Here is a 15,770-nt window from a genome sequence, read left to right on the forward strand (position 1 = left end):
TGTTCGCGCCTAAGGGTCCCGGCCGAGGCTTGCCGAGGGGCGTTTTAAAACATAATCCGCGAAAACCACGGAATACTTTGGGGGGGTGTCTGGGGTCCGGGAACGGAGGCAGAGGAAGAGAATGTGGTTGATTTCCCAGTTCTCCCTTCTCCCTGCCTCCGTTTCTCCCTGGGGCGGGAGGGGCTCGTGGCACCCCTTCCCCGCCCGGGCTGAGTTGCCAGGGGAGCCGCCGGGAGTCGGGCCGCGGGGACCCGGGATGCGCCCCTGCCCCCCCGCGCCGGGAAAACGGTTCCACAACTCTTTTGTTTTCCCAGACCGGTTCGGGCGGCCGGGCCACGGGTGCGGACGCTGGGCCCACGGGCCAGGGCACTGCGGGGGTATCTGGGTCACGATTTGGGGAACCGCTCCCGTGCAGGGGTGCCCGCGGAAATCGCAAGTTTGTTAGGAACCGGGCGGGCGCGTCGCGTTCAAGTCCAAGGCTGCCCCCCCGTCGGCGCGGGGCTGGAGCAGGGTCCTGGGCTGGGCCGTTCTCACGGCGCCCCGCTGACTCGGGGGCCCGGGGCCTCGGGGTCCGGGGCGAGGCGGATCGTGCCGGTGACCCGGAGGTGGGGTGCTGGCCCGCGGGTAGGACACTCGGGGAGTACGTGGGGGGGGGGGCAGTCTCCCGGCGTCTGGGAGGCTCATCCCGGAAAAGGGGAATTGGCGGGGACCCGTCCCCCAGGGCCGCCGCAGGGCCGCGGCTGTCCCCGCTTGGGGCTTGTGGGACGTGTCTCTACGGTCCCGCCGGATGAACGCTGGCGGTGGAGAAGTGAGTTCTCTGAAACACGGGGCGGGCCGCTTAGACGCCCAACTCCCGCTGGGTGATAGATCCGCCCGATACTCACAGCCCCTGCGGGCGCTTGCTGGGCGACCCCTCGGTGTCTTCCTCGGGAGGAATCCTCGGGCCCCCCAACGTTTGCCTGCTGGCGAGTCATCATCACTTCAGCCCTGCAACGGGCTACAGAGGTACTTAGCGCGCTGCATTCTCAGCCCCCGGGCTTCCCACCACGCCAGCGACTCACAGCTCCGTGTCCTGGACCATCGTGGCGCGCGCACACACGCGCGCGCGCGCGCGCACACACACTCACACACTCACACGCACACTCACACTTCTTCCCTGGGGAGAAGCTCCTTACGTTGTGTGCCCCGTAAGACACACACGCAGGACCGTGCTGGGTTGTCGCTGCTGTTTGGGCAAGTCAGCAAAGAGGGAGCTGTGGTCTTGGGCGAGGCGGACCGGCTTTCCGCCTTCGGGGAGCCCTTCAAGCTCGGGCCAAGTTGAAAGGCTCTCGGGAACTTTGGCGAGCGCGGCGGAGTGTGTGTGACAAAGTTTCAGTAATTGCCGGTAGCGGTGCCTGGAGTCTGTCATCTGTTTTGCCTTCGCACTCAAGTATTACGTTACGTTTTATTTTGTTTATGACACCAACACTTACTGATAAACAGCAAAAGAAGTAAAGTAGCGGTCCCGTCTTGGAGACGAAAGGCGTGTCCCACGGTAGTTGCCGGCACCAAAAGCTCAGAACCGTTTTGGCAATGAAACTGGACAAATCTTATTAAATGTATCAGTGATTTTAGGCTCCGAGTAGAAGGTAATGGCTTGGATACACATTTCACTCGTCATTCTTGTGGTACTAGGGTCAGATTTAATTTAAAAGTTAAATGCTTTGGAAAATCAGGAATCACTTCAATATATTAAATCATTTTCCAATTAAGTGCTTTAAATAATTTTAGTGGGTTGTGCTGTGAATTGAATAAATTAATTTAGAAAGTCTTCAGAATTTCTTTACTAGCTCATTGAAGTTCTTTTTAAGTCGCCCCGTGTATAAGAAGCAAACTGTTCTTTTTAAATGCAAATGAGCCACTATCCGAGGAATAATAGATTTTTAAAAATGCAAAGTCATACGATGTGTTTCTAATAGTAGAAAAAGACTTCATGGACATGTTTCTCCAAGGACGCCTTCTCTGGCCCATCTCTGTGTAGCAGTCCATCAGATATATTTGTCACTGATCCCTGATTATATTAAATGTGCTGGGTCATTTTCCAGGCCTCACAAAGCCCAGGCACTTGAGTTTTTTACTCCACCATGATTAGCATTGGTACAACATTTCTGTCCAGCTCCACGATTTTAGTGGTCTAGAATATAGTACATTCATTTTTGCGGTGGTTCAAGTGGACTTGCAGGGAGATGAGAAAAGGGCAGAAGTTTGGAAGAGGTGAACTAAGAAATCTGTATCTACATTTGGTAAAAACAAGTTGGATCGGACATCAAAAGAACAAGACTGCAAAGTAAACCATGCCTTGATCAGAGGTGTGATGAATATGTAGTTTATTGCAAATAACAGTCACTATGTCAGGTGATTTGTTTTTAATAGGGTGATAAGATCATAAATGACTAATTGTCTTTATTTTAAACCTTTCAACACTCTGCTATTTAAAGTTGGTGTGCTAAATCCCAGCGGAACCAGTATCTTTCGGTGCTTTAATATCCTGCAACTGTAATTACAATTTCCCAGTGACATTTTTTTTCCATGTCAGAAGAGATCCTAATGGGGAAAATGAATATCCTCTTCCTGAAGGTTTTCTAAACTGAAATGTGATTGTTTTACCCTGCTGACACTTTCCAGGCCGGCTGCTCTATAGATTGCCAAAACACGACTTACGTTAATAAATTCCGTAGGAGGAATTTTTGGAAACAGTTTAATCTAGCATTACTTTATCGTAAGAGCACATTACACTGTGGACACATCACTATGCAAACTGGTCTCCATTTTCATGTAGTCCATCGCGGGAACAATGCGAATGATGTTGGTTATGGCAAGTCTGCGAGGCATTTCTTCCACAAACAGCCAGAGCGGATGGCATGTTGCTGTATATAGGTCAGGCTTTGAAACAGCAGTGTAGCTCTCAGACACCGGACAGACACGTAGAGGCCGGAGGGAACAGTGTTCACCTCTTGCAACTTAAAGCAAGGCTATATATTTCAGACATTGAAAGATGGGTACCATACTGGAGTTTCATCTAATCAAGACTATTTTAAGTAACGTCGTGCCCCTTAATTGAACCGAATGCGACTGAAAGAAATTGGATTGAATGTGCTCCCCACTGGAGTTCAGTAGTAAAATAGAGTCCTGTTTTGTGTTCTAGTTGAAGATGTCAGATCATCAGTTTAAGTATATACCTACAGAGTAATAACAGTTCTTCTCAGTTTCTCAGTGCAGCGTCATTTCCTAAGATTGTTTTCACTGATTTTATGCTAAAATAGGACAAAGAAGTGGTACTTTTTCATTTTTACAATGATGCGATGTGTTCCGTTCTTGGTCAGTATCTGCCCACATAAGGGGTAGTAATACAATTATGTTATGACATGGCTAATGACAGGGATGGTGACCTCGACTGGCTGTGGGAGGGGAAATAATGGGCTTTACTGTTCTCAGTGGTTGCCTTTGTGGAATCATGTTCTGAATCTTTCTTCGGTTGATTTAGAAACAGGGAAGTCCAAAACACAAACCCAGACTTAGTACTAGTGATTTACAGAGTAAAGACTCATGCGTATTTAGAAGACTCGGCTTTTATTATTGAAATGAGGAGGGACAGTTGTATGTGCTCTTTCCATACAAATGCAGAAGGAAGGACTCGTTTGTGATGAACTCTGCTTGAAAATGTCAGGGCGCACATTACACATCTGATAACTTTTGAGAATAACAATATTAATTACAGTCTCTGCAAAAACTCCTTTGAGCCTATTTTCATATTTAGAATGTATGATGTATTGTACTTTAATGTGACAATACTCATCACATCTAAAATACAGGATTTGCAAGCACATTAAGATGAAGTCATGATTCTACTTTGATTAGTGTAAGAGAAAAGAAGAGGATTGGAGGAGAAGGAGAAGGGGGAGAGTTCTAAGCAATTTAGAGTATCATGCTTGATTAGGTTTTTAGCCACTTCCATAATTTCTAGGACTTTGGGAAATTCATAGTTGATACTTCATACATCATTTGTATAATTAAAACTCCCCTGGGAATTCTACTGGCTGGCAGCTTCTATAAGTTTTAAGGTCTTTAAATGTGTATTAAATAAGTATATAGGTAAGAAAGAGCATAAACCAAGCAATCATGAATTTAGCCACTAAATCAGATATCATGCCGAAAACCTCGAATGTAGCTATCTTGACTTTGTGGGATATTTCAGTATTACAAATTCCAATTTTAAACTTCTCTGAAAAAAAAATTATAGTTACGAGCTTCGGAGAGATTTGATGTTATTTATAACATGGCATATGTGGTTTAGTATTCCCACAGTTTGTCATATATTTTTAAAGTCACTAAATGATGATATTAAGGAGAATTTTGATATTTTTGCTTACTTACAAAAGCTAAACTTGTATCTAAATATCTAATTGAATGCTTATTGTGGATTTTTTTTTTAATGATGTGATCGCAAGGAGACTGAGAACAGTGGAAAGGTGGAGGACGCCTGAAACTGAAAAAAGTAGAGAAGTCTCCAAGTTCAAAAGTGGTTTCTTGGGTACCAAACTGGGTCTCAAATGTTGGTTGTGGTGTGTGGGATTGTTTCTAGTGGTCATATTTGTGTGTGTGTGTGTGTGTGTGTGTGTGTGTGTGTGAGAGAGAGAGAGAGAGAGAGAGAGAGAGAGAGAGAGAGAGACTGAGATAGTAGATATGGGCTTAATTCAAGAGGGTTAGCCCAGGAAACTGATACAGGGAGGGAGGCATTTTATTTAGCTGTGAAAGGTAATTTATTCTAATGCTTTTCAACCTTTTGCTAGGACATTAGAAAGTTGAAAAGATGCTGGGTATCTTGCTCAAATACTGGTGATCCTTCCTTTCCTGACTGAAACCAGCCTTCAGTAGCAGGTCTCTCCATGTGTCCAGTGTCCCTCCCATCTCCTCCCCAGCCAACCTCACTCCTGGGACAGCCCTGCTATCTCCCCCCCCCCAATTTTAACCTGAATCTAGGAGGTCTTTGCTTTCTCATCTGAACTTCCCTCCCTCCTCAGGCACTACACTCATCATTGTGGTTGCCTAGGCTGCCTTACTCTCTCTTCTGCTAATACTTTCACCACCATCATTATCATAATCATGTTAACATATCCATTCTTGCAGTAACCTGACTCTATTTTCTGGCTAATTGGAATCTGCCAGCCCTCAGGCCCATATTCACTTTTTAAAACCCCAAATTATTCAGCTCTCTTTTCCCCATCCCCCCTCCCCCATCTGAATGAATGACCATGGAGCCATACAATAATAGACTAAGAGAACTTAGATATGATGCTGAGAGGAAAAATAACCATGGCTGCGATTTCTAAGCTATTATAGTTCCCCTTCCACTCCCCTCCCACTTTATGCAGTGGATTTAGAGCTCAGAGATAAACCCCTTTGAACATCCTTCCTCAGTGAGAAAGCTTTGTTTAGACCCCAAAATGGAATGAAGAAGAGACTGTGATCTTCAGTTGGCAAACAGTAAATTAGGTGAGTTACACTTGCAGTAAGTACAAGGGTTAGCATGATTCTTTGTTTTTCTTGGAATATACATAGATAACTAGAATGAGAATAGCTGGCCATGCAGAACTTATCAAATTAATCGAATTTAGATCACGTAGCACCCTATATTTTAGCTCTCTGAATGTGAATCTCAAGATTTCTGAGAATTCATGAGGTAGGATGTCTATCTTATGTCTCAATAAAATGAAATGTAATTATATCATGACTTGATTAAATGCTTTTAACAATTACCCTTTTAAGATATTATGAATTGTTGTCTAGAATAAAGCGTATATTGTATGCATCCCAATCCAAGAATCTAAAATGTGTACTTTTGGCAAAAAAAAAAAAAAACAAGATGGTAGAACATTGTAGTTATTGGATGCTACGGTGCTGACCATCCTAACTGTACTTCTTGTCTGCAAGAAGCTTCCATTTGTGACATGTAGATGCTAGAATGCTCCCTTTTTAAAAATTGTTGGCTGAAATTGCCTATTCACATGAGGTATTAACTTGACCAATTTTGAAGTTGCTACTCGCCCTTTCATTTACTTCCACTTTGGAGTTATTGATATGTTTCCAGTTGATTTTTTTCTTTGAACATGCACTTTTCAGAACCAGATAGCCTGTGAGCTCCCTTGGTTGATGGTGAATTGTGTTAAACCGACTGTCTGCTAGGAAACTGGAGTGCCAAGATGATACCGCTTACATCTGCCTTAATGAATTTGAGAATTTTTTTGTTTTAAACTGTGCATGCCAAGTTTTATCCCGAAGAGCAATTTCTCATTAAAAACAGTTGAGTTATAAACTGCTTAGAAATGTGGTTTATAATGGAAGTGCCAACAGACTGTTAATTATAGCAGTTCTTCCATAATACTTTGAGACATGGAATTCACATTAACCTGAATGAGCTTTTCCTGGTTATAACATGTTTCTCCCTACAGCATTCATTTTGCAAATGGGAACATTGTATTGTTCTGTGCCTGGATGTTGATGGTGCAGCAGCAAAGATGAGAAGGGAGGGTAATGTCAGAAAGAAACGCCCTTTTCTTTCCTGACAGAAGGTATCAATAGTTCCCCAGACCTGTTTAGTTTGATCTGTGGGGAGTTTATCTTACGTAATGAAAAATTTTGAAGTTCACTTTTAAAAGCTATCCTCTGATTTCCATTTTATGTATGACAAATCATCATTGATATATACTTATAGTACCAGAGGTCGGAAAACCAGGGTCACTCTTAATGCTTATTTCTGTTTGTACATTTCTCACTTGGGAGATTTAAAGGGTTCTGCTTGAGCCAAGTGTTTATTGTTTTTCATTCCTGAGTGATGTGCTTTTATGAAACTGTCTTGAAAGAGTCCTAATCAAAGGAAGGCCATAAGAGGCTTTGCCAGTGGCCAAGAAAAAAGAATATATTTAGGGTTACCATGTGGTTCTTACAGGTTGTGTGTTGATTCATAATAGTGATGATCCAGCTTTTGCTTCACAGGCTCTTTGAAATCTTTGATGCCACTTCTGGGGGAGGGATGGTGTGACCTGGCTAGAGAAATTACTGTGTGTATGTATATGTGTATGTGGGTGTGAATTTGTGTGTTTGTGTATGTGTCCCTTTCTTGTGTTTCTTGTGGTTCTGGGTATATTTCTGGATACCATGCATGAGAATGTATCCTCAATGGAAGACTCCATCAGTGTGTACAGCAACAATAACAAAGGAAATGACTACTAGGAATACCCGATTGCTACTTCCTTTTCAGAAACTCAGCCATCTTTTTCACAGGAAAAGATGCTGTTGAGAATGGTAGGGCTTTCATTGGACATCTTATGACCTAATAAGACTAAAGAACCAGGTCTTTTTGAGGAGAACCATAGGCCCTTCTCAATAAAAGACTCCTTTTTGTTGAAGATTTGAGATCAAAACCAAGTGCCCTTAAATCTGTGTTGACTTATTCCCTAGGCAAAATAAACCTAACTGTGAGAGGATATGATCCCAACCCCTGTGTTTCCTATTCTCTTGAGAAGGCTGACTTTATTCTGTGTCTGGCAAAAGTCCTGACACTAAAACCTTTAATCCATCTGTGTCCCAATCTTCCATATAGTCAGTAGGAAAATAATTTATATTTGTGTCAAGGAAGCCTTATGAGAATTAAGGAGACCGCAGAGGTAGATTATTTTGAAATCCTGTGGTGAAAGATGTTCAAAAATTCAAAGAACGCTGGTCCGTAGTAAGATATTGCATTCTCAGCCCATTTCTTTTTTTTTTTTTTTTCTGAGTTGGAGTCTCACTCTGTCGCCCAGACTGGAGTGCAGTGGCCTCGACCTGCTGGGCTCCGGCGATACTTCTGTCTCAGCCTTCCAAGTAGCTGGAACTACAGGCGCGCACTACCACGCCCAGCTAATTTTTGATTTATTGTAGAGATGAGGTCTTGCCAAGTTGTCCGGGCGGGTCTCGAACCCTCGGTTTCAGGCAATCCACTCTCTTCGGCTTCCCAAAGTGCTGGGATTATAGACTGAGCCACCAAGCCCGACCTCAGTCCTTCTTCTATTTCTGCTACAGCAGTGGAATAAAAGTGTTGCCAAAAGTTGTGGACTAGTGATTCTTTCAGGGAGGAAGTTAAAGAGATAACCTTTCTGAAGAGTCAAAGGTGAATTTGGGAAAATGAGGTATGTGTATGTACAGTCTGTAATCTCCCTCTCTCAGATATTGATAAGTCTCCGAGGGGGCCTCTTTTTTCGCTCTCCACATTAAGAGTCAATGCACCTAAGGAGAGATGCTATTGATGAGGGCTGTTGCCTGTTTTGCACTTTAAGAAAATAAGGTAAAAGGGGAGAATAATTGGGAAAGAGAGGCAAATGCCCTCTTGTAGTTCCTGACTTCAGGGAAGCAAGCTTGGCTCTCTGTACCTTCCTCTGATATATGAGTCAGAGATGCAAAATATAATGTGCAAGAGTAATTAACGAATGGCCCAACTGAGTCTAAAGATAGTCCAATTACACTGAAAGAGTATCTGTGCACTGCCCGATTTCCTTAAGTCTTTTAACTCAATTAAATGGTTAATTTTTTTTTTAAATGATGGGTAAAGTGTTACATGCATTGGCGTCTTCATACCATTGTAGAAACTGGTTCTTCTTTTCTACACCCTGACGCCTCAGCCCCAAATGCCAGTAACAATTGTATAAAGAGAAATGTTAATAATAAAGAGGCAGGATAACCTTTCAACAAAAAGTATATTTTATCATTTGGCAGATGCAGTCATGAACATTAATCATAGAAACCTGCAGATAGTAGAAGCTTAATATCAAAGCTAATGATTTATTTTATGTTAATGACTTCCTGCCAGGGCATAAAAGACTGTTCATAATGGACTCTCCAAGCTATGTTCAGTTACTAAGGCTAATGGGATAATCTTTCCTCTCCCAAAATTAAGCTTTTTGAAATAAATTATGCTGTTATTTTTCAAGGTAACTCTCAAAAATTTACTGCAAAACTAATCTTTTAAGAACTACTTAAAGAAATGAAAAGGAAGAAAAATCCCAAAGCAGCTTTTCTAGTTCATGAACAGTTTTACTTAATTAGGGAGAGAAAGTTTGCATGTATGCTAATATCCCTGAACTTGTAATGCTAAATAATTTTAAAGGCAGCCTTCTGTGACACAATCTGCCTTTTGAGATTCATCTCCTGTAAGTACATTCCACAGTAGACCATGTTTTCGTCAGCGATTACTAGCCAATAATGAGCCGAATGGTACTAAAACATTTGAGTTTTTCACTGGGAAGTTTTAAAAATCATGTTTACAATTAGTTATAATCAACATCATATTTCAATAAGAGATAATTTGCCTACTAAAGTTCACATAATGTGCTAATCATGTCTAGTGGTTAATAAAGGGCTCCTACTTCACTCCCCTGATGCCTATAAAAGGCTATTATATTCATGGCAACAGTTCAGGTACAGCTGCTGTGTGTTAATAATGCATCATTGTCCCACTAATCAACGCAGCAAAGGTCAGCACCCCTCAGCACCTAAACTACCTATTCTCTTTCCAAAATATTTATTAACACCTTAAAAGCATATCTGTTCATTTTCCTTAGCCTCCGGTCAGTGAATGCCACTCCAAGCTACTTGTGTGATAAAGGTTTTGTAACCTAAGCTAGGCCGTAGAAGAGATTAATATATGTTCATAGTAATCTTCTCTCATAAACATGTTTCCATTTCCACAGTCATTGACCGAATTAGTGTCAGGTTGTTATAGCCATGAGCTCCTTTATAATTAAGTAGGTGTGTACCAAGATGGGAATGTTTTCAGATTTTACGTTATTTATTCAATGGGATATTTAGAAGAAAAACAACTTTCAATAACAGGACTCCTTTAAGGTAAACAGAGCAAATCATGAAATGGAAAAGAGATATTTAAAATCTAAACAGAAATGAATCAGCGTCAGTTTGTAGACCTGATAACAGTAGTGAAACATTGTTTTCTTAATTGTTCTTTTGACATAGGAAAGCGGTAATAGTAAAAGCTTCTTTAGCTATATTTTCTGCACACAAAGAATGTATTCACGTGGGATTTCCATTTTGCTGGAAAATCGTGCAAATCAATAAGCCAGCACTTATCTGCATTAAAATTAGGTAGACAACAATTTATAGGCAGTGATAGTATAGTTCTCTTCATACCCTCGGTTCCTGTTTGAGATAATCCATGCTTTTGTGTCCTCAGAGAGAAGCCAAAATGTTAAGTGCACAAGATCTCATTTTCTCTTCTTATGTTATTGCCTTCTGTTTTCTGTTTCTCATTTTGCTAGCGTGTGTGTGTGTGTGTGTGTGTGTGTGTGTGTGTGCGCTTGCGCGCGCGCCCTTCCTTTATTATTTGGGAACCCTAAATGTTTTAAGAAGAGAGAAAGAAATGGAACTCAACTATGTTTCCATCATCAAGAGAAATGCAAAAGGCGAACAAGTGGGAGGAGCTTCTGTTTGTGCAGCGCATAATGAACAATGGTACATTTGTCATGCCTTAAATATATAATGCCTACAATAAAATATGTACAGGCGCAGTTGTGATCTATGAAGTCCCTGGCTCCAGTGCCATTGTTTGTAGTCTCTACGGTTGTCATACATTGTTCTTTGCACATCATACCCTTACAGCAGAATTTGACACAATTTCTAGCTTTCAGTCCTGCACCATTTTCATTGCACAATATACATGAGTTTGACAGGGTGTGTTGAGGACAACTCTGGCAAGCAATTGATATTTTGAAGTGGCAAGCATTTCAGCAGCTGCCTGCTTGTGAAAAAGGAATGATAAGATATACTGTATTGTTAGTTTCAGGGAAAGCATTAAGGTTTAAGCTCTGTAAAAATGTACACATTATTCGTCAGTGGTGAAGCAAGTCTTTTATGTTTTTTAGAGCTTAGCTCTCTGGCTGATGTGAACTAGAATGACATTGGTCAGTAAATGAATAGGAGTACTTTGAATTTGAACTGCTGCCAATTTTGCACCAACAAAAGAACTGACAAAAGAAAGATTTTATGTGAATTGCAAAGCACACGCAATGTTTTGGGGGCGGGGAAAGGGAAGGAGAGAGAGAAATCCGCATCAGAGAATATTCTTTAACACATACTTGCAAGGATACCAAATAGTTAAACACATCTCTTTTGCATGGCTCATCAGCTATAACCTAAGCTGTTTTATCTAATGTGCTTTAAAAACCTGTTGTATACACATAGGCTTTCAGAATATGTTCATATGGAATTTAGAGTGTTTCTCTAAATATCGCACTGTGCCCTGAAGGCCTGTTGGCAGAATATCAGAGTCACCCACTGCTGGAGTCCCCGACTCTCTATCTGGTAGTGGGAAATTGTAGTTTAATCAGTTATGGCACTTTCAGTGTGTAACGTTCATTAGTAAGGCAATTTGTCATGACTGCTAATGGTCAGGATGCATCTGCTGTCTCAGTTACAGAGCGTGATAAGTAAGACGACAAATATTTCAATATCTGATAGTATTAACTTGTTTCAAATTTGTAATCCAAGGTTAGTTGCTCAAAACAGACACAGCAGCAGATTAACAAGCATCCTGTATTCAATTTTACTGGGCCCTGTTTTTATGGATTTATGGCTTTAAGGCACACTAATATGCTATTATGAAGGGCACAGTCTTTGATGATTAGATGTTCAACAGAAACTAAGTTATGAGCAGAGTACCTTCTGAGTTCATCTGGAAAGAATTTATGTGCATAATATGTTCTATAGAGCTTCATAAATTGAAAGGTTTGATGCATGCAGTATTTCTAACATGCTACATATTCTTCTCCTGATTAAAAAAGTCACTTTCTTATTGGTGTATAAACTGGGCAGTCACTTTTCAAGTGAGTACAGGATACCAATTTATTTTAAAAGTTGCAAAATGCTAGTGAAAAACTTCAGAATGAATTAGAAATGTCACATGCCCCCACCCAGACTACTTTATAGGAACATTGTTTATTGTTCTAAATGGGGAAAAAGTTAAAAAGATTCCCCCAGTTGAAAAGGTTAGGATTTTTTGCATACCTCCTATTTTCTAGGTATGACATCACAGAGCTTGCCATACAAAATCTTTCTGACACATTTTCATTTGTAATGAAAGACCCTAAAATTCAGAGAATAATGATTTCTTAGAAACTGAACCCAATCTTGGTAAGAAATTCGTTCTTGCTAGTAACAGAAGCTGTTACTGTTGAAGTTCCTGTTGAGCAGTTAGTTGGTACGCTTCGCTGAATGTTGTCAAAAAGGCTTTCCTCATGATTGACAGCCCGGCAGGAATGTGAATGGAGATTTTAATTGCGTATCATGTGTGCATATCAGAGTGAGTGAATTCATGACTCTGCTTAGCTCCATATCTCTGCAGGTCAGCCGTGCCAAAAAATGCTCTTGTATGTGCAATTTTTCCAAAAAGAGAAAGGTGTATGTGTACCGAAGTCATTTGTTATTCATTTCTGAAGTGAAACCCTTGTGTTCCCTGAGCCTCAGAGTTTGAAAGTGGAACAAAAATCTATTTTGAGATTTCTTTCTTTTACTCTCTGCACTTATAATATACTTGGATGATGTAAATTCTTTTCAGTTACAAGTTGGGAAAAGTCTGCCAGGACATATTTTTCTTATGGCACTTGCTCTACGAAGTGTATTTATCTTTCTTTCTTTTTTTTTTTCCCCCCTAAAGAGTACTTTGAAAAGAAATAAAAAATGTAAGCCAGTGGAAAAAATTACTGAAGTCAATTGCCTTTCTCTAACTTGCAGTCTTTAGAAAAGACCTGGCCAGGGGTGGGGGAGAGAAGAAAGGATACGATTCTGAAAGGTGGGAAGGTTCATAACATTGTTTCTGAATTAATAAAAAGAGCAAGAATACAATACTTATTGTAAAATGATATTAATAAACATATGAATGTTTATGTCTTAGAAAATGACTCCTTGGTTGATGATGTAAAGGTCAAAGATTCATTTCTGTTATCATTTCTGGCAAGATGCAATGGTAGTGACATGCTATTTATCTTATTAAGATGTCTAGAACCTAATGCAGTACATGAGATTTTAAAGTGGAGCAAAACTTTTCTTTGTAAGGTAACTTTGACTACAATAACCCCAGACTGATCCATAACTTACTAATGTGAAAAAAGAAAAACGAAACAAAAATTCAGAATGAATATGCTATATATAATTTTTTCATTTTCTATGATGTGAAACTTTGGCACTTGGGTTGTAAATTTAGCACATAGCTACTTTTTAATGTCATCTTGAATAGGTGAGCTAAAGATTACTGCTAGGGTCATTTTAAATATAACCAGAGTAATAAGTAGGGTAATGTTGAAAGGACGTGACTTTATAGCCTTAGGATATCCCATAGGGACTTAACTTTGTTCTAGGCTCTAATATGTTATCTCAACACATTTTAAAACGCATCAAATTCAGCCATAATATGGCATGCAGTACCGGAGCGTTGCTATATGAAGCCACTACTGTACCTTTAAAATGCTAAAGAAGAAAAATCTATTTTATTTAAAAAATTCAGCTCGATGTATGGGGTGACATTTTTCTAATGTTATGGAAGACTATTTTGTGCTTTATACTGAGAGCTCAGGCAAGGAAAAAATCTATTTACAAAATGAAAAAAATGCTCAGCTGAATGCATTTCACTTTTAAAGATGATATTCTGGTAATGAACTTTATCAAGCAGAGAACATTTCAGTAAAAGTATTAAAGTAGTTCCTATTTCTGTTGCCTCACTTAAGGCAGCGTCACCGTTCCATTATAACTTCTTATTTTCAGGTAGCTCTAACGCTGTCCCCATACAAATATTTACACAGGGATGAAATGGGAATACTTTAGCCTAAGAAGTAGACTTTTTTTATTTGGAATGCACTTATTATGAAGCTTTGGACTTTGTTAGTAAGGGACACAATTCATTTGTAGACATTGAAAAGCATTTACTGAACACCAAGTGCAAAGCTTTACTGAGTGTTAAGGTGGTCAGGGAGATGCACAGAGATGAGTTAGTCCTGGTGCCTCCCTCTCCATGTGGCTAATATGGGAAGAATACAGATAACTATAAGACAACTGTAGCATAATTAATGTGATAGGAAGTCTGTGCTGGAAGTGGCCAGGCGCAATGGCTCACGCCTGTAATCCCAGCATATTGGGAGGTCAAGGTGGGAGGGTCACTTGGAGGCCAGAAGTTTGAGGCCAGCCTGGGCAAGATAGCGAGACCTCATCTCTACGCCCCAAAAGAAGAATTAAAACAAAAACAAAAGCACCAGCCAGTTGTAGTGGCGTGTACCTGTGGTGGAAGGAGTACCTGAGCCCAAGAGGTGGAGGCTATGGTGAGCTGTGATCATGATGCCACTCCTGGGCGACTGAGTGAGACTCAGACTCAGAAAATAAAAATATTGAAGAAAGTACTGGAGACATGGAAGAAAAAGTAATGCATTGAAGTTGGAAGAATCCCCATTGCTTCCTGAAGGAGATGACATTTCAGTTGGCCTTAACATTGGAGTAGTGAGGAAGAGGAAAGTAACTCATTTTTTGAATTATTTTTTAAACTTCCCCCCTCTGTTTAAAATGACCTAAGGCAACTTAAAATAAGAACCGCATATACAGTAGGACTTTTTGTATTAATGTAGAACATTGTACCCAGGAAGTGGAGACGCAAGCATACTTCTTGGCCTATGTAGTAAGCCATAATTAAACATTACGATTTGGCTCTCGCTTGCTCTCAATTGAGGCAAAAATGGAAACACACACGTGACAGAATTCTGATTATCTGAGGGAGTATCAACATGAATTATTCATACATAAAAAAGTTTTCCTCTAGTGAAAAGCTGCGAAAACTCTAGAGAAAGGCTGTGAAAAAGAGAAAATGAGGAAGTCCGCAGAGGTGTGACGACAAGGACTGTCTGAGGATGAGTCTGATGGGAAAGTGCCTGGGGTGTCTGGAGTGGGTAAGGGGGGAAAAGCAAAGTGGGGAGGGGCTCACTGGAGTATGCAGTGCAGAAAAAGTGGTTTAAGAACAAGGTGGGGGAGAAGATTAAAACTGTGTTTTAGGAAGATATTGTTGCCAACGTAGGAGAATGAGTTGGGGAAAACTGGGGTGGAATTGAGGTTGCTGATCTTCGTCCCTAGTAAGAAAGTACCCAAGAGGACTTCCCCAGGGGACTCACATGTTGAATTATTGGGTGTGGCTCTTTCGATGACTTTTCAAATTAAAGATGATTGATAACCTTTTAGAGGTTTTGTACTTGAGCCAATAGGTTGAGTTACGTTAAAATCCAACTTCTTAAAGCACATGTAGGGCTGAATCTACATGCAGGTTATTTTTTAAGCTAAGGAGATTAGTTATTAGGCATCAGTACTGATGCTTTCTATATGGTCTGGGCAGTACACCCGCTGAGTTAACTTGCAAGTTGCTCTAATTGTGGTGTAATATTTACTGAAGTTACTAGTAATTGCTGTCCGGAAATTTCTTGCTCAATAATAACTACACATGTTATTTGTACATTTGGGAAGTATAGTCAAGTGTCCACACATACTCGGAAATGGGAATGAACCTTCCAGTATCCACATAGCAAAGTTCTCAAATTATCAAGTGCCCTGATAAATAGAAAGGAATTTATATCTCAGGGGCGGTAAGAAGGGCCCAGAAGTGCCTAGCAGTGCTTCTGCTTTTTGTGTAGATCTTAGAAGTCCAAGGTTTGGCCGAGCCC

The 15,770-nt window shown here is 40.7% G+C and overlaps 1 protein-coding gene across 1 annotated transcript in view; it reads left to right on the forward strand.

Annotated features, from left to right (window-relative positions):
- TOX (thymocyte selection associated high mobility group box) overlaps window positions 1-15,770 on the forward strand; it is a 299,971-nt gene that overhangs the window by 364 nt on the left and 283,837 nt on the right. The window lies entirely within an intron of this gene.

This window comes from Carlito syrichta, unplaced genomic scaffold (genome assembly GCF_000164805.1).
Source record: "Carlito syrichta isolate Samal-C Ts95f unplaced genomic scaffold, Tarsius_syrichta-2.0.1 Scaffold303331, whole genome shotgun sequence".
Taxonomy (NCBI): Eukaryota; Metazoa; Chordata; class Mammalia; order Primates; family Tarsiidae; genus Carlito; species Carlito syrichta.